We start from the raw sequence: 19,818 nt of genomic DNA, 5'->3' as shown, positions 1-19,818 counted from the left end.
TGCGCCTGGAATCCGCGCGCCCGGCCCGTCGGCTGCGCGCAGAGGAGGAGCGCACCACCGAAGCTCCAATTTCCCCTCCCTCAATTTCTTACCCCAGTGGGGAGCTGACAGTAGGGGTTCCACGTTGCGGGGGAGCCGGTTAAACAGTTACATCCTCCAGGATCCCCTCACTCCCGCTTCCATCATCACCTCCCTGTGGCTGCACCTCCCTCCCGGGGGACGTGCGCTGGGCCCGGGGCCGCCGGGGCGGGGAAGGGTCGGGCCCAGGGCGGGGAGAAGCGCTTATATAGTGGCGGGGAGGGGAATGGGAACCGCTGCCCGTTCGCGGACACCCGGAGGTGAGAGGCTGCCGGTGCCGCCGCCCGTCCCTTCCACGGTTCCCAAGGTCAGCCTAGCCTCTCCGGCGTTGGCAGGACTTGGCGCTGCGCTCCAGCGCCCTGCGCGCCAAGCGGGAACCCGCCCTAGGCTTGGGAAGTGCAGGGCTGGGGGCTGCGTGAACGTTTCCCCGAGGTAAGTCCTGGAGCCGAAGTCCGCTGGTACTGCAAAAAAGAGCCAGAACTCCGTTTACAAGTGATCAGTACTTGGATGGGAGGAGCGGCTCGGAATAGTGGGGGCTGCGTGAGGTGGAAAGGAAAGAAGTGGATTTCGAACGCTCCAAATCGCCTCCTTCAGGTTTTTCACGTCTTGCGGGCACTTAGCTGCCCTCAGCTCTTTTTTTTTTTTTTTCTTTTGTAGTTTTCTGTATCCCTCTGTCAGAGAACCTACAGCACACTGTGTTGTCATTCCCTGCCCCCGGCTGTGTGTGCCCCACCGCACACGTGGGCGCCTGGAAGACTGAGAGGTGCCCAGCCCAACACTGTGTCCCCACGCCCAGCACAGAGCCTGGCAGGCGGCAGACACTCCGGACTCTGCGGCGGGGAATGAATGAGGTCAACAGCAAGGCAGTCTGAGTGGAAAAAGTCACTCCCGAGCCTCTACATACCCAGCCTGTACATTTCCTCCCGCACCTCACACGAATTTATTGAAGATGGTTGAATTTTTACTATTGTCTGAGGACAGCGGGGAAAATCCCAATGCTATCCTGCTGTGAGGGGGCCCCAACTGCCTGGCTCAGTATCAACAGCACCAATAATGTTGACGGGGAAGGAGGCAGCTGGAAGAGGGAGAAACGGTTTGGAACTAGGAAGTAATTTTCTTTTCTTGTGTGTTCTTTTATGATAACGATTTCTCACGCCTGATTTTAGAAATTTATCTTATGGAAATATTTACAAAAACGGTTCCCAGTGGAGGGACATGTTTTGTTAGGGAAGAGGGCTGATGTTAATTCGAACTTTCTGAGAGGTCAGTAAGAATGATAAGGCTTGGCACAGAAAGGATGTTAGAAATCTTCTGAGAGAATTTCCAAGAAGGATTTAACAGTCACATTGCCTTGAAAAAAAAAAAAAAGGTCTCTCTGATGAGAATTTTTAATATAAAATTTTCAGGTATGTCATTTTTTAAGTTAAAATGTTAATTTTTTTGTTTAGTGTCTATAGTTGGAGTTGCCTACATAAAAATACTGAAGCTTCAAAAAAAAGTGCTTTAAAATATGTGGCTTTAAAAGCTTTTGTCCTTAGAAAAAAGTTGTCAGTTCTCTGCTTCTCTCATTTTATTTCAAAATACTAGAAGTGCAGAGGAGACCCTGAAAAAAAAAAAATTTCCTTCCACCCATACTTAGGTGTGTTTTGGACATTGTGCCGTGTGAAATCAAATTTTATGATTTTCCTAAAAGACTTGATGGTAAGCACTGATTGGTGAATCATCTTTAGCTTTTTTTAGTAGCAACAGCAAAAAAAAAAAAAAAAAAAAAAATCTGTGAAATCTTCTTGGGAAATAATTCTCAACAACAACAAAAAAGTTGCTAAAGAAAATGTACTTGCAGTTTCCAGCTTTCTCATTCTCTTCAAATAGTTACTAGCTAGTTAAGTCGTGAAATGAAAGGCAGGCTGCAAGAATTGTTAAAAACAGGTGGAATATTTATTCGGCTGTGTATACAGCATAAGGAACCCCGGTAGCACAAACAGTTAGGCACTCACCTGCTAACCTAAAGTTTGGCAGTTCAAACCCAAAGTTTGGCAGTTTCTCTCAGCGGCTACGCGGGGGAAAGAGCTGGCGCTCTGCTTCTGTGACGATTACAGCAAGAAAACCCTATAGGGCAGTCCTAGTCTGTCACACAGTGTCACTATGAGTCAAAATCAACTTGAGGGCACCTAACAGCAACATATGTACATTATACTATATAGTCCCATTAATGTTATAGTTCTTAAAAATGACTGACAAGAACTTCCTTGTCATTAAATATCCCCTGGCCCTACATCTTCTCAAAAATATGCAATGGTTAGCTATACTCTCTGCAAATAAATAAAAGTGGTCCAGACTAATGATCCTCATTGTTTGCAATCAAAGAACATTCTCGCCTACTAAAACCAGTACCAATGCCCTTGAATTGACTCTGACTCATGGTGACCCCATGTGTGTCAGAGTAGAGCTGTGCTCCATAGGGTTTTCAATGGCTGACTTTTCAGAAGTGCTTTGCCAGGCCTTTCTTCTAAGGTGCCTCTGGGTGGACTAAGAACCTTCAACCTATTGGCTAGCAGCTGAGTGGGTTAACCATTTGCATTGTCCAGGGGCTCTACTTACTCCTACAGTCCAAGAAATAAATATGAAAATTAGATTTTTCTATATCTAGATCAAAGAAGTATCATGAATAGAAAGCTTTTCCGGGGTGATCAAATGTTGACCAAAATCTTTTTCTCCCTTCCTGACCTTCCTCTTCTTGTTATTTAAAGTAAGAAGTGGTTTAGCTTTGCTCTCAAACAGATGTAGTTACAGATGAGCTTGGACGATGACCAATTCACCTGGCACATGGAGCCGTGATATCTCCTTCCTTCACAGGGATGTGTGAGAAACAAATAGGAAGGTCCTTGTAAAATGCCAAGTGCGGGCGCTCAGTAGATGAGGCTGATGGTGAGGGTTTAGCTCAAGGATCAGAGAAGCAGAACCCTTCCCAATAATTCACTTAACGTTAAGGCCGATTTTATTCCGTGCACTGACCTCACTGAAATGTCTCTGTTCCCAGGGAGTATAACACATGACTAACGGAAACCAGAGACTCACCAAACTTCGTTATCTCCCTGTTTCACTGGAAGTATTCCAGTTTGTAGAAATCATTTAAGGGAAGATCTGTCATTCAAGCATGCTGCTGTCCTTCCAGGACAGCTGTTTGGGGGCTATGACTACTCTGATGTCCTTATGCTTTCCTTCATATCTCTGTGCTTTATGGTTTGGGGAAACTTCTCCCATGGAGATCAGATTGTCCATACAGGTAGGAGGCTTTGACAAATGCACTCAGTGTTTTAATTTCTTTGGGTAATGGTTTTGTGGTAATACAGATATCTTTCTACTGTCAGGAGAAATGTATTTATATTTTCAGAATTTTAAAATAAAGGCTCAAAAAGCACCCTCGGCTGTTCAAGGGAATGGAGAGTTAAAAAAGGCCCAGAGGATCCTTGACAGAACAGGGTTAAAGGCCAGACTTTTCTTGATGAAGTAGTAACAGCCAGAGACTTTGCCTCACCCTCTCTCCTGGTCTCTCACCCTCCTTCCAAAACCTGTTTTTTCCCCCTTGTGGTGACCCCAAGGGCCTGGCAGGGAAATTTGGAAGAGGTTCCCTGTGGCCATGAATGAACAAATGAGTCCTGTTTGGCTAACATAAACCATGTGCAGAAGGAAAGATCTCTTACGTCTCTCATATCCCTAACACTTTCCACAGTACCTGGCACTTAGTAGGTCCTCAAAACAAATATTTGATAAATGAGCGACTGTTAAACACTTTCAAAAGTCTGGCTGACGTATGCTTCTCATGTAAAACTGAAGCAGATGTGCTTAGAAAATCCAAAAGGTGCAAAACCTCAGAGCCCGAAAAAGGAGGTGGTGTTACCGCTCTGTCTGCTTCCGGAGTTCCGTCTCGCTAAAGCAAGAGACGGCTGGCCTAGTGTTTGTTACTGCCTCTAAAGCTGACCTTTGTGAGTTATCTTGATTAACTGAGATAACCTAAGAGCTAATGCTTTTTATATTTCCAAACAACAAGTCTAAGGAAATTTACTGATTTAATTCTTGCGTGATGAGAAAGGTTTCCCCAAGGACTCTATCAGTGGAAGGGAGCGAAGAAAAATAGAGCATCCGAACTATCTTAGTCTTACGAACGCAAACCTTAACATTCCTCTTAAGTCACGAAGGCATAAATAAATACGTGTTTAACCACATACGATTAAGTATTTGGGTATTGAATGGGCTCTAGAATATATCTGTAATGCTTGAAGTACTATATCCTAGGCTTGAGAAGGGAAAATTTTTGCCAGAGTTAGCTGGCAAAGGCGTTTGTGCTGGCTTGAAAAATCATAAACTAATCACTTATTGAGTCCTTTAAAAACAACTTGATTAATGTTTGGCAAGGAATGCTGACTGTAAGTCTCCATTCCATGAGTCCAAATACAATAGAACTTTGAAGATCATGAGCAAGCTGTAGTCATATTTGGCTGTTACTGTTTGGTGGAAAAAATCCCAGTAGTGTGTCAAATAGTCCATGTACCAGGTTTTGGTACCCCTACCTTTTTTACCTTACCCCAAGAACATGTGTAGTTAACTCTATAGTCTCATGTACTTCCACATTTTATCTGCGACTGTTGAAATCAGTAATATCAAAAAGATAATGTCATAGATTATAGCAGATTCCCTCTACTGGCGTAGCAGATGATGTCAGTGCCCTGCCCACACCCGCTCTGCCGCCATTGTTCCAGGCGTGCTGAAGGCGTTTTCTTACTTCCAGCACCTGTGACTGTCTGAGGGCTCTCTCTGGCCTCAGAGTCACGCCTGACTCCTGTGGGTAGGCCAAAAAAAAAAAAAAAGGGCTTGGGAATTAACACTGCTCAGAGCAAACTCTCATCCAGTTACAGATCAGAGCTGGTGAATAAATACCCCAACTTTCTCACATCTTGAAGGGAGACAACTCTTGGTATCTCCAAGAGCTGATCTTTACCTTCTCCCAGAGGTCCCAATGGAATAGACCTCCAGCAGCCCTTAGTGATAATATGCCCATCCTATATTGGCTTCCTTTCCGTCCCTGTCTCATTTCCCCACTGGTCTACCAGTGCTTTCAAATAAATGAACTGCATAAATTCTTATTCCAGTGTCTACTTTTGGGTGAACCCAACTCTGTCTTAGTTACCTAGTGCTGCTATAACAGAAATACCACAAGTGGGTGGCTTTAACAAACAGAAATTTATTTTCTCACGGTTTAGGAGGCTACAAGTCCAAATTCAGGGTGCCACCTCCAGGGGAAGGCTCCCTTTCTCTGACTGCTCTGGGGCAAAGTCCTTGTCTCTTCTCAGCTTCTGTTTCTTGTTTCCTCTGTGATCTTCAAGTAGCACAGCATCTATCTTTCCCCATCTCTGCTTGCTTTTTTTGTACCTAATCTGCTCAATTTACATCTCAAAAGAGATTGATTTAAGACTCACCTTATGCTAATACTGTCTCATTAGCATAACAAAGAAAACCAATTCTCAAATGGGATTATAACCATACTATAGGGTTTTTTTTTTTATAGGGTTTTTTTTTTATAGGGGTTAGGATTTACAACACATGTTTGGGGGGGGGCACTGTTCAATCCATAACACTAACCAACAAAAGCTTGCAAGCTATTTCAATAAACACAGTGTTTTAGCTATAAGTATGTATACTATAGATTTCATTCTAGTCAAAAATTAAATCAAGACTGAAACTCTTGCCTTCCACGCTGGAGAACAAAATTTTTCTCCAGCCAACACTGCTTCACTTATGTCTGGATCAATTAGTCATAACCTGATCCAAATGCTTCCAAAATTGCCGTCAACTCTTTGGCAACTGTGTCACGGGGACATGAAGGGAGATATCACTGAGGGCTCAGTAACTTTACACAAAGAACACATTCTACTGGGTATGAGGAGTGGGTCAAACACATGCTCTGTGTAGATTGAACTGGCCTGTGTATATTCCTGCTTGTTGTTGTTAGGTGCCTTGGAGTCAGTTCTGACTCATAGCAACCCAAAGCACAAAAGAAGGAAACACTGCCCAGTCCTGCCCCATCCTCACAATCCTTGCTATGCTCGAGCCCATTGTTGGAGCCACCGTGTCAATCCATCTCACTGAGGGTCTTCCTCTTTTTCACTGACCCTTCTCCAGGGACTGGTTCCCTTTGATAACAAAGTCCTTGTTTCCAAGGATCACTGGCTGTGCTTCCTAGACAGACTTGCTTGTTCTTCTGGCAGTCCATGGTATATTCACTATTCTTTGTCAAAACCATGTTTCAAATGCAGCAATGCTTCTTCGGTCTTCTGTATTCATTGTCCAGCTTTAACACACATACGAGGCAACTGAAAACATCCTGGCTTCGGTTAGGGGCACATTAGCCTCAAAGTGACATCTTTGCTTTTCAACACTCTAAAGAAGTCTTTGCAGCAGATTTGCCGAATACAATATGTTGACTTCTTGATCGCTGCTTCTATGAGTGTTGACTGCTGATCCAAGTAAAATGAAATCTTTGACTACTTCAGTATTTTCTCATCCTATCACGATCCTGCTTATTGGTCCAGTTGTGAGGATTTTTGTGTTTTTTATGCAGAGATATAATCCTTACTTAAGTCTTTGATTTTCATCAGTACTTCAAATCCTCTTCATTTTCGCAGACAAAGTTGTGCCATCTGCATATCACAGTTTGTTAATAAGTCTTCCGATCCTGATGCCATGTTCTTCTTCATACAGTTTAACTTCTCGGATTATTTGCTCAGCATGCAGATTGAAAAAGTGTGGTGAAAGAACACAACCCTAATGCACAACTTTCCTGATTTTAAGCCACGCGGTATCCCCTTGTTCTCTTTGAACAACTGCCTCTTGGTCTACGTACAGGTTCCTCATGAGCACAATTAAGTGATCTGGAATTTCCATTCTTCACAACATTACCCATAGTTTGTTATGATCCACACAGTCGAATGCCTTTGTATAGTCAAAGGCATCTTTCTGATATTATCTGCTTTCAGCCAAGGTCCATCTGATATCAGCAATGATATCCCTCATTCCTCGTCCGCTTCTGAATCCAGCTTGAATTTCTGGAATTTCATTGTCAATGTACTGCTGCAACTGTTTTTGAATTTTCTTCAGCAAAATTTTACTTTCATGTGGTATTAATGACATTGCATGATAATTTCCACACTCTGTTGGATCACCTTTCTTCGAAATGGGCACAAATAAAAACCTCTTCCAGTCATTTGGCCAGGTAGCTGCCTTCCAAATTCCTCGGCATGGAGGGGTGGGCGCCTCCTGTGCTGCATCTGTTTGTTGAAACATCTCATTTGGTATTCTGTCAATTCCTGGAGCTTTGTTTTTTTACCAATGCCTCTAGTGCAGCTTGGCCTTCTTCCTTCAATACCATTGGTCATTGATCATTTGCTGCCTTTTGAAATGGATGAACGTCTGCCAATTCTTTTTGATACAGTGACTCTGTGTATTCCTTCCATCTTCTTTTGACGCTTGTATGCCATTCAATATCTTTTCCCATAGAATCCTTCAGTATTGCAACCCGAGGCTTGAATTTGTTTCTTCAGTTCTTTCAGCTTGAGAAATGCTGAGCGTGTTCTCCCCTCTTGTTTTTCTAACTCCAGGTCTTAGCACATTTCATCATAATTCTTTACTTTGTCTTTTCCCACCACCCTTTGAAATATTCTGTTCAGCTCTTTTACTCCATCATTTCTTCCATTCACTTTAGCTACTCTACGCTCAAGAGCAAATTTCAGAGTCTCTTCTGACATTAATTTTGGTGTTTTCTTTCTTCCGCGTCTTTTTAATGACGTTTGACTTTCTTCCTGCATGATGTCTTTGATGTCATCCCATGACTACTTTGGTCTTTGGTCATTAGTGTTCAATACATCAAATCTATTCTTGAGATGGTCTCCAAATTCAGGTGGGATATACTCAAGGTCATATTTTGATTCCATTGTACTTGTTTTAATTTTCTTCAGCTTCAACTTAAACTTGCATAAGAGTAATTGATGCCCTGTTCCACAGTAGGCCCCTGGCCTTATTCTTACTGTTGATATCAATCTTTTCCATTGCCTCTTTCCACAGGTGTAATTGATTTGATTCCTGTGTTTTTCATCCAGTGAGGTTCAAGTGCATAGTCGCTATTTATGTTGTTGAAAAAGGTATTTGCAATGAAAAAGTCATTGGTCTTGGAAAATTCTATCTTGCGGTCTTCTGTGTTGTTTCTACCACCAAGGCCATATTTTCCAACTGCTAATCCTTCTTCTTTGTTTTCAACTTTCGAATTCCAATCACCAGTAATTATCAATGCATCCTGATTGCATGTTTGATCAATTTCACACTGCAGAAGTTGGTAAATATCTTTAATTTCCTCATCTTGGCATTAGGGGTTGGTGCGTTGATTTGAGTAATAGTCATATTAACTGGTCTTCCTTGTAGGTGTGTGGATAAATACGCCTACTTGTACTTCAGGATTATTCTTAAAATATTCCTTTTGACAATGAATGTGATGCCATTCCTCTTTAATTTGTCATTCCTGACATAGTAGACCATATGATTGTTGTATTCAAAATGGCCAATACCAGTCCATTTCACCTCACTAATGCCTAGGATATCTATCTTTTTATGTGGTCCATTTCATTTTTGATGACTTCCAATTTCTTAGATTCATATTTCATACATTTCCATGTTCTAATTATTAATGGATGTTTGCAGTTGTTTCTTCTCATTTTGAGTCATGCCACATCAGTAAATGAAGGTTCTGAGAGCTTGACTCCATCGAAGTCATTAAGGTCAACTCTATTTTGAGGAGGCAGCTCTTCCCCATTTGTATTTTGAGCTCCTGAGGGGCTCATCTTCAGACACTATATTGGACAATGTTCCACTCCTATTCGTAAGGTTTTCTCTGGCCAATTTTTTCAGAAGTGGACTGTCAGGTCCTTTTTCCTAGTCTGTCTTAATCTGGAAGCTCTGCTGAAACCTGTCCACCATGGGTGACTTGCTGGTATTTGAAAGACCAGTGGCATAGCTTCCATATCATAGCAACCCACAAGCCACCACCATACAACGAACTAACAAATGCATGCCAAATACATTCCTGCCAAGGGCTTAATCCTCATTTATTTGTCATTGGTTTTCTAGTCATATTCCCAACTCCGGACCCGGATATCTGACTGCCCACAAGGCACTTGAACATCTTGCACCACAAACCCAACAAGAACCAAATAAAACTCATTATCTTCCCTCCAAACTTTCCTCTCTTCTGAAGAATGGCACAGCTCAGTGACTCCCCCCAAAACTGTTAAGTAGGCTTGAAGCCCCATCCTTCTCTTCAGCCCTCACCAACAATACTATCTAATCTATCACCGAGTCCTTACAATTTAACTTTCTAATCATTTCTGCAAACACGTATCTCCCTACTCTATGTCATCACTACTCCTAGTTCCCCCCCCCAAAAAAAAAATTCCCAAGCCACCATCATCTCTTTCACCTGGACAACATCTCCCTCTTAGTCCACCTACCCTTCTAGCATTCTGTCTATTTCGACCTGAGTGAGCTTCCTAAAACTCTCGATTCATACTTTCCTTTCCTTAAAATATTCCAAAGTCTGTGGATAAAATCCAAAATTCTTATTCTGATTTAAAATTCTTCCACTGTCCAATCTTCATCTACTTCTCCTGCCTCATGCCTTCCCATCTGCCTTTACCACCAACCCCAATCCTCCAGTTCTTTGAGGACAGCTTGCTCTCTCCCACCTCCTGCCATCTGTACTTAGAATTTTCTCTACCTAGCACAGTATTTCAACAACTCTTCACCTGGATAACTCCTTATCTCCCTTTCAGGCCCAGCTAATATGTCCATTCCTTGGGAAAGCATTTCTGCCCTGGGTTGCCACAGAACCTTGGCCTTGCCTAATCATACTGCTTTGCCTGCATTAGCTGCCTGTCCACTAAACTGTGCTTCCTGAGTCTTTCCTATTCACCAGGCTGTCTTCAGTGCCAGCCACATAGTAGAAGTTCAGTAAATATCTGTTGTATGAATAAATGAGTTGAGATCAGATTTCTTACATGCTAGTGACCATGGGCAAATCATATAACCTCTCTGAACTTTAGTTTTCTCATCTATAGTGGAAATATTACCTAAGCCGCAGATTGCTTGAAAAGATCTGGAGAAATTATGGATTTTTGGTGCCTGGCACACAGTTGGTACTCAATAAATTATAACTATTTTGTGCTCAGTAAGATAAGTACCACGCTTGACTTCATCCTGTGATGTTTTGAGAGGGTAAAGGCTGCATTCCAGGAAGCATAAGTTAAAGGGCACTTTAATATAGAGTTTTTGGGTGGAACCCAGGAGGAGGAAAGTGTCATGAATCCAAAAGCATCCTGCCTTTCTGATGACCTTTCAAACCTGGCGCGGGGCAATTTTTTTTTGGACGTTAAGCAATATAATAACACATAACGGAGTCTAACTCCCTCACACAGTTTCTTCCAACCAATCCTTCTTCTCAAGCTTCAACGTCTGTGTCACCCAGACTAATGCCATGTATCCAGTTTCTAAACTGAGGGGCTTTTTCCCTTTTGGTTTTTCCTCTTCTTCATGATTACTGTCATTATTCCACAACAGCACCATTTAAGCAATGAATTGTTGAGCCTCCAGGGAACTGTCATCAAAAGGCTCAAAGTCAGATGCACATTTGTAAGTGATTTAACTGGGCGGAGACAAGCACTAAACAAAATCATGGACTTACACTGGTCAATGATTCAAGGAAGAACTTTTTAGATTGCAGAAGTGCAGAGCAAGCTAAGCACATAATTGGGGTGGAAATTGGGATAATAGCACCCCAGGGAGCTGCCTCCACACTTTAAAGACTTTAAGGTATTATTTAATAAGTTACTGCTTTGGTACACTTACCTAGTAGTCTACGGTAATCCATTTTTTTAAAAAGAAAATTTGTTCATAATCCTTTTTTTTTTTTAATTGTGGAAAGTATGTAGATATATAAAGTGAAAAACTATGGTGATCCATTTTTCAAACTCATTGAGGCCAGGGGTTACACACAAAGTTTGTAAATTCGCTTTGGTTCCACATATTCCAACAATTTTGGGCACAGGTAGCAATTTGTAATTACCAGCTTTTACTAAGAAAAACAGGTAGATTGATGGTTGGTGTATTGTGTATGTTGGAGACCCATCTCATTCTCTTGGATAGAACTTGAATCCATAAATATGTATTCCTAGCTGCAAAATACTTTAAATAGATGCCCGTTTACACTTAAAAGTTTGAGGGTTTTTACTTAACTGTTTATTTCTCAGTGCTCCATCAGTTCTTTAATTGTTTTTATACAGAATGTCACAATTAGGCATAGGTATTCCATTGTCATCTCCATTAGCAGCAGCTGAAGTTGGGTAGTGCACTGAGGTCATGATTCCATGTGCCCTGCATACCTGTCAGACTCCCATTTAGAAAGGAGACATGTGCCCTGGATTCAGAGCTGTAGCCATGCCACTTGCTTCAGACAGTAAGTGAGAGGCAGCTGGGCAAGAATTACCCCAAGAAGAAGGAGATGGTTGACTCCAGGTTTCTTTACACAGTGGATCTTTGAATTCTCCAATTCAGAGAATTTTCAAAGTCAATTAATTCAGCATTTATTAAGACTTTATATACGTTATCACATTCAGTCCTTACAGCAACACAGTGAGGAAAGTGTTAATCACAGATGAGGGTCAAGGAGGTTTCAAGGTATATCAACTTGTTCAAGATCACAGCCAGTGGGGAAATTGGAATCCAGCCATAAGGCAAAACTCAAGCCTTGATATTCTGCCTTCTGTCTGTTCTTCTAGGTAAACTAGAAAATATGTGCTTCAAGAGCCTAGAAGTTTCCACTGTTGATGTGCCATTTAGACCCCTGCACTGGGCAAAATAATAGTCAGAAGTCTTAGTTTTCATGATGAGAAAATTTTGACTAGATATTTTTTTTAGAGGAGGGAAGAAAGGAAGAATGCTGAGCTCAGTGTGAACATAAAGTCCCCAAATGGTGATATTTTAGAAACACACCATACTCAGTAGCTTGAATTTTTGTTATTGAAGTTGATTTGAGTTAAAGTTTTCAAAAGTCCTTTCTTGTTTTGCTGTTTAGCTTTTCATAGGTTCCTAGAATTTGGTAGCAGGAAGGGATCTTACAAATCATTCAAGTATTATTTGTAAACATACGTGTTTGGCTCTACCTTCCTCCCGCCTTCCCTCACAATTAAAATCGCTCAATAACTTTCCAATTATGTTGAGATAAGGATGGAAATCATTAGCAGGCCCTGCAAAGCCATGACCACTTGTCTTCTCCAGCCTCATCCAGGGCTGTGCTCCTCTTCACTTGCTGTGTTCTATTCATATTGAACTTCCTTTGGTTCCTTGAGCACATCACTTTCCTTCCTGCCACAGGGCTTTAGCATGTGCTATCCCTCTCTCCTAGAACACCACACTCCTCTTGGCCTGGTTAACTGCCTCCATTCCTTTAGATCTTAGCTCAACAACACTGCCTCAAGAAAACCTCCCTTGACCTCTTTGAGTTAATCACTTCTTTTTATATGTCATCATTGCGTATTGTAAGTCAACAAATCCTTACTAAGCACTTTTTTTATGTACAAACCCAATCCTAGGAGCTGGAAAACAGGAATAACAAACTCCCACCTCCAGAGGGAGACAAGTCATCAAATAACTCTCAGATGGTGTTTAGTGCTAGGAAGGAAAAGAAAGGATTAAGTAAGGGGTTAGTGACTGACTGTAAGGGGATGGGAGGTTTATTGGGATGAGGTAGTCAGGTAGGCCTTTCTGAGGCAGTGGCATTGGAGCAGAGACCTGAGTGAATATGGGAGTGAGGCATGAGGCCATCCGGAGAGAAGGACATTTCCAGGCAAGAATAACTTTGGAATGTTCAGGGAATAGCAAGGAAGCCAGTGTGGCTGGGTGGAGTGAATGAAAGGATAGTAAAGAGGATGAGATCAGAGAACTGGCACAGCCCCCATCATGTGGAGCCCTATGAGCCATGGGTAAAGAATTGGAATTTTATCTTAGCTCAATGGAAAGTCACTGGAGATTTTGAATATGAGGGTACTGATCTAATTTATGGTCTTCAGAGACCTTTCTGATTGCTGTGTGAAAAATAGATTGAGGTGGATAAGACTTGAAGCAGGGAGACCTGTTAGTGCCATAATCCTGGCAAGAAGTAATGGTGGAACCTCCAAACTGTTTTCTGTAGAGGCTGTACCACTTACAATCCCACCAGCAGTGGATGAGGAGGGAGAGGGAAGGGGGAAGAGGGACTCATTGTTTGGGAGGCACTGAGCTCTGTTAGAGGTGATGGAAAAATGTGGACACAAATAGTGGTGATGGGTGCACAGCACGATAAACATAATTTCACTGAATTGTACATGTAAAAAAATGTTGAGAACTTCCAGCCAACATGGCGCCATAGACAGAAGCACCATGCCATCCCTCCACAGCAAAGACCTGAAGAACTAAGTAAAACAGACAAGCTTCATTCCTGAAACCTGAAGTGTCAAGTGAGGAGATAAAGAACTCAGGCAAATACCAAATAGAATGAGAAACTGCAGAGGACAGAGAGCAAGGAGAGATACGTGCAGAGGGAACTTATCAGCTAATGCAGCATGGATTCGCCATCTTGGAGTCCTGTCGGGGGTCAGCGAACAGGGAGGATGGGAAAGCAGCTTCATGGAGCTCCCGGCTGGAGACAGAGCACCTGGTAACCAGTGTTGCATGCTCCCCCCCTCCACATCCTTTCTCTGCTGTTGTACTTCCAAGCTTCCTGGCTGGAGCAGTGGCTTGGCCAGCCAGGAAGTGCAGCATCCATGCTGTTTGGATTCACCTCACCCACATTGCAGATCAGTGGACAGGGAGTATGGGACAGCAGCTTCATGAAGTTCCCAGCAGAAGACAGAGCACCTGCTAGACCTGTCCTGCTGCACCATAGCTGAGTGACTGGCCCCATCCATTGGACAAGGAGGTGAAAATTATCACGACTACAGATGAGCATACAACAAAGAACACACAGCCCGCTTGCTCAGACATAACCAAATAAAACAAAAAACCAGGACAAAACAAACAAATCTACAATCAAGAAATGAAGAAAATAACTACTGAATGTCCCAAAGACAACAGACAATATCAAAACATATTAAAAAACAGACAGAACGATTCCACTATGCATCCAAAATAAAACACCAGATGACTTTCCAGTAGAAGAACAGGCACTAGAACTACCTGACCAGGAATTCAAATCTCCAATATTCAGAGCTATCCAAGAGTTGAAGCAAAAAGCAGACAAAAATGAGGTAAAAACACAAATTTATGGAAAAGGCAGATAAATTTGTGGAAAATACAGACAAAAAAATGGAAGAATTCAGGAAAATAATACAGGAACAAAATGCCAAAATAAATTCACACCTAGAAATCATACAAAAACAACAATTAGAAATTCAAAAGATAAATAACAAGATTTCAGAAATGGAAAGTGTCACAGAAGGGCCGAGGAGCACGTTTGAAATGACGGAAGAAAAGATCAGTGAAATTGAAGACAAGCACTTGGCTACAACTCCGTTTGAGGGAAAATCAGAAAAAAGAATGAAGGAAAATGAGGAAACCCTGAGAATTATGTGGGATACAATCAAAAGCAAAAATTTGTGAATGATCGGAGTTCCAGAACAGGGAGAGAAAATGGAAAACACAGAGAAGATTATTGAAGAATTGCTGACAGATAACTTCCCTAATATATGAATAATGAGAAACTGACCATCCAAGAAGCTCAACAAACCCCATATAGGACAGACTCCAAAAGAAAAGCATCAAGGTATATCATAATCACATTTGCTAAAACCAAAGATAAATTAAAAATCCTGGGAGCAGCTAGAGAAAAACAAAAAGTCACATACAGAGGAGAAACAATAAGACTAAGCCCTGATTGTTTGGCAGAAACCATGCGGGCCAGAAGACAATAGGATGACATATATAAGACCTTGAAAGAAAAAAAATTGCCAACCACGAATAACATATCCTACAAAACTTTCTTTCAAATATGATGGTGAAATTAGGACATTTCCAGATAAATAGGAATTAAGGCAATATGTAAAAACCAAGCCAAACTTACAAGAATTGTTAAAGGGAGTCCTCTGGTCTGAGAACAAACATCAGACCACAGCCTGAATCTAGTATGCAAGATTGTACCAGCCAGATGTCAATGTAGGAAATAAACAATTAAGGACTATCCAAAACCAAAAGAATTGCAACAGGGAACCAGAGAGGTTAATCTGTAAATGACAACAACATCAGAACAATAAAAGAGGGAATAAATGGTGTAGGTATAGAACTTTCAAATGGAGAGGAAGGCAAGGCAATACCAAATAATAATAGACTGGTTCAAATCTAGGAATATAAGGGTAAATTTCAAGGTGACCACGAAGAAAGTTCACAAACTTCTCTGACCACAATGCCAACAAAGTAGAAATTAACAACAAGAAGAGTTAGGGAAAAAAATCAATTGCATAGAAATTGAATAACAATCCTGCTTAAAAAACACTGGGAAATAGAAGAAATCAGAGATAGAATTTAAAAAATTCCTAGAATCAAATGAGAATTGAAACAAATCATACTACAGCCTTTGGGACACGGCAAAGGCATCCTCAGAGGTCAATTTATAGCAATAGATGCACACATCAAAAAAGAAGAAAGGGACAAAATCAAAACATTAGCTACATAACTTGAACAAATAGAAAAACAGCAAAAGAAGCCAACAGCGACCAGAGGAAAGGAAATAATAAAGATCAGACCAGAAATAAATGAAATAGAGAATTGAAAAACAATAGAAAGAATCAACAAAACCAAAAGTAGGTTCTTTGAAAGGATCAACAAAATCGACAAACCACTGGCCAAATTTGCAAAAGAAAAACAGGAAAGGATGCAAATAATCCATATAAGAAATGAAATGGGGGACCCAACTGAAATAAAAAAGACCATAACAGAATATTATGAAAAGCTGTACTCCAACAAATTTGAAAAACTAGAGGAAATGGACAAATTTCTAGAAACACACTACCTACTCAAACTAACACAAAATGATGTTGAAAATCTGAACAGACACATAACAAGAGAAGAGATTGAAAAGGTAGTAAAAAAACTCCCAACCAAAAAAAGCCCTGGCTCAGATGGCTTCACTGGAGAATTCTACCAAACTTTCAGAGAAGAGCTTGCACCAGTACTACTCAAACTATTTCAGAACATAGAAAAAGAAGTGATACTTCCAAATTCATTCTATGAAGCCAGCATAACCCTGATACCAAAACCTGGAAAAGACACCACAAAAAAAGAAAATTACAGACCAAAATCTCTCATGAATATAGATTCAAAAATTCTCAACAAAATTCTAACCAATAGAATTCAGCATCATATCAAAAAAAAAAAAAAATACACCACAATCAAGTAGGATTCACACCAGGTATGCAAGGATGGTTCAACATTAGAAAATCAATCAACGTAATCCCCCACATAAATAAAAGGAAGGAAAAGAATCACATGACCATCTCAATAGACACAGAAAAGGCATTCGACAAAGTCCAATGCCCATTCCTGATAAAAATTCTCAGTAAAATAGGTATAGAAGGAAAATTTCTCCCCAAAAAAAAAGGGCATCTATGCAAAACCAACGGCCGACATCATTGTTAATGGAGAGAGGCTGAAAACATTCCCCTTGAGAACAGGACAAGACAAGGATGTCCTTTATCACCACTCCTATTTAATACAGCATTGGGAGTCCAAGCTAGAACAATAAGGCAAGAAAAAGAAAAAAGGGCATCCAAATTTGTAATGAAGTTAAACTCTCCCTATTTGTGTATGATATGATACTCTACACAGAAAACCCAAAAGACTCCACGAGAAAACTACTGGAACTAATAGAAATATTCAGCAGATTAGCAAGATATGAGATAAACATACAAAAAAATGTTGAAATGGTGTAAAAACAGGATGGGGGCGGTGTCTGACCTCCTCTAACTTCGCAAGCAGAAAGGAGAATCAAGATCGACAGCCCAAGGCTGATTCCTATGAGGCAGAGGTCAGACATACCTCCTCTCTCCGCCATCTTTACCAACTCTGACACCAATCACCCCTCCCATAGCAGTCTCTACTGGGTTCGATAATTCATTGCAATGACCACACAGAACTCATAGTCCATACTCATGATTATGGGATGTATTAGAGAAGTAACAGTCACAATTCAGGCTCAGAACACTCAGGATACAGTTCTTCCATCAGGATAGCCTCTTCCTAGTTGTGCTCAAAGGCACAACTCTCCCTGGCCCTCAGTCTCTTCCCAAAGACACTCAGTTTCCTCTATCCATGGGCTGGGAAGTCCACTGCACCATCTCCTGGTTGCTGGGTCTTTCCTCCCATCCTTCTCACAGTCTTCAGGGTTACAGCTTGCTCTCTCTCTCTCTTTTTCTCTCTCTTGGTCTCTTGCTTCCAGGAGCTTTTCAGCCTAAGGATCCTAGTCCAAAGGATGCACTCTCCGCTTCTGGCTTTTCTTCCTTGGTGGTGGTAGGATCCCTCTCTCTGCTCTGGATTTGGCTGTTTTTTAAAGCAAAACCGACCAATCCCCTTGGTGGGCCACAATTACCTGGGTGGAGTTATAAGACCATGGCTAGAAAGGCCACACGAAAGTAATCAATCGCAATGCAAGTGGCAAATGTTTTATTATATATACTTACCACAATTAAAAAAAAAAGGGGGATGGGTCATGGATTTGGGTGAGAGCTAGTGAGAAGCAGTTAGATTTAGAATATATTTTGAAGGTATGCTTGACATGCCTTGCTGATGGGTTGGCTGCGGGGTTTCAGAGAAACTTTTACAGCATGTAACAGTTGTGACTTTACTTACTGATGTGATCGTTCATAAATACTTAGCTCCCACGGTAGACTTTCAGCTCCAGGAAGACAAAGACCATGCCTGGTTTTGCTTTTCATTGCATGCCTACTGTCTAACACAGTGCCTACCATAGAGTAGATGCTCAGTGAATATTTCTTGAATGAATGAATAAGTGAATGGATATACAAACTAAAACCACCTTTCCATTTAAAAAAAAATGAGTCTCTGAGGGTTTAAGCCAAGTGACTGGCCTAAGGCTTCTGTGCTGGCTCTGCAGTCCATCTCATCATCCTCACTTTCCCACTTATGGTACCCTTCCAAACCCCATACTCTTATTTGGGGGAGGGAGTTGTTATTATTGTTGTGTTGTCATCTAGTCAATTCCAAGTCATTGTGACCCCATATGACAGAGTAGAACTGCCCCATAGGGTTTCCTAGGCTGATATCTTTACGGGAGCAGATCACCAAGTCTTTCTCCTGTGTAGTTCCAACCCACCAGTCTTCCAGTGAGTAGCCTAGTGCCTAACCATTGCACCACTAGAGCTCCTTGGCGGAGGGAGAGACTATGAAAATGTACTTCAGATATTCCTAATGAGTGACTAGTCTATTTAGCCAGCCACTGGCAAATGGTGGCCAGCATTATTCTAATCACCTTAGAGGCTTGGTTGGGGCGCCTTGAGTCTGTGATATTTCTTCCCCATTTCTCAGAGTTTAGAGCTTGATTTATTCTCCAGCAAAGATCATTAATCTCATCTCATTGTTGGGGAGTGCTATTATGCCCAGGACACAGAGGAGGTCAGCCTGAGCCATCTGACTTGTGTTCTGATTTGAAAGACAGTACAGATCTTTAGATAAGAGCAGCTGGTGTTCTTAATTTTCATATAAAATTTTAGCCATTCAAAAATGTTCACCCCCCTTCCCAGGGCATGTTGCAACAAAAAAAAATCAGTTAAGGCAAGCTGTGGTTAAGAGGGAAAAGAAAATGGAATGCAATTAAGAGTTTCCTCTATTCTGTTGGAAGTGAAAAGCTGCTTGAAATGTAACTTTCTTGAACAATGATAACATCCTTGGCCTTCTGCCTTTCTCATTAAATTCCTGATATACGGATATTTCATTTAGTGAACAGCTGGGGAAATTGGATCCTTGCTCTGTGGAGGTTTACCAGAGTGCTTCGACGCTTCTGTGTGATTGAATACTAATATTTATCCCTGGAATACAAAAAGAGAACGTTAAATCTAACCTAGCTGCTCCAGTCGAGACCTTCTAGGCTGCATCCTACCAGGTCTGCATGATAATTCGTTCTGTTCTTTTCATTCAAATTACTTCCAACCTTGCTCTTTCCTCTTTTCTTTGCCCAACTCTTGGAAGCAACACCCAGTTGTGCTGTACACTTTTCAGAGCTGGTCCTCTTGTCTTGAGACCCAGATTCCTCCCTGGTGAGGCTTCCAGTCTAGGGAGGGGACAGACATTGAAGAGATAAGCACACAGATAAATATGTAGTTACAGGTTGTGAGACTCACAGTAAGGGAATAATAACTGGGAGAAACTGGGAGAAAGGCCTGGGGCAATCTACTTTCAAAAGATCAGCCAATGACAATCCTATGGATCACAATGAAACATTGTCCAATCCGCAAACGAACACGGGCTGGCACAGGACCACGCAGCATTTCATCCCATTGTGCATGGGATCACCATGAGTCAGTGGGACTTGAAGGCAGCTAACAACAAAAACATTCAAGAAATTCACAAAGTCTAATTTAAACCAGGGTAGGAGGAAAG

General features: G+C 41.5%; 1 protein-coding gene across 1 annotated transcript in view; it reads left to right on the top strand.

The window, feature by feature from the left end:
* Window positions 1-416: 416 nt before the first annotated feature.
* The window catches only part of LOC126068286 (collagen alpha-6(VI) chain-like), a 119,967-nt gene continuing 100,565 nt past the window's right edge, over window positions 417-19,818 (top strand). The window contains exon 1 of the mRNA XM_049870746.1: window positions 417-510. The gene's annotated coding sequence lies outside the window, so the exon portion shown is untranslated. The remainder of the gene's footprint in view (window positions 511-19,818) is intronic.

Source organism: Elephas maximus, chromosome 27 (genome assembly GCF_024166365.1).
Source record: "Elephas maximus indicus isolate mEleMax1 chromosome 27, mEleMax1 primary haplotype, whole genome shotgun sequence".
NCBI lineage: Eukaryota > Metazoa > Chordata > Mammalia > Proboscidea > Elephantidae > Elephas > Elephas maximus.
This window is presented reverse-complemented; position numbering and strand designations above follow the sequence as displayed.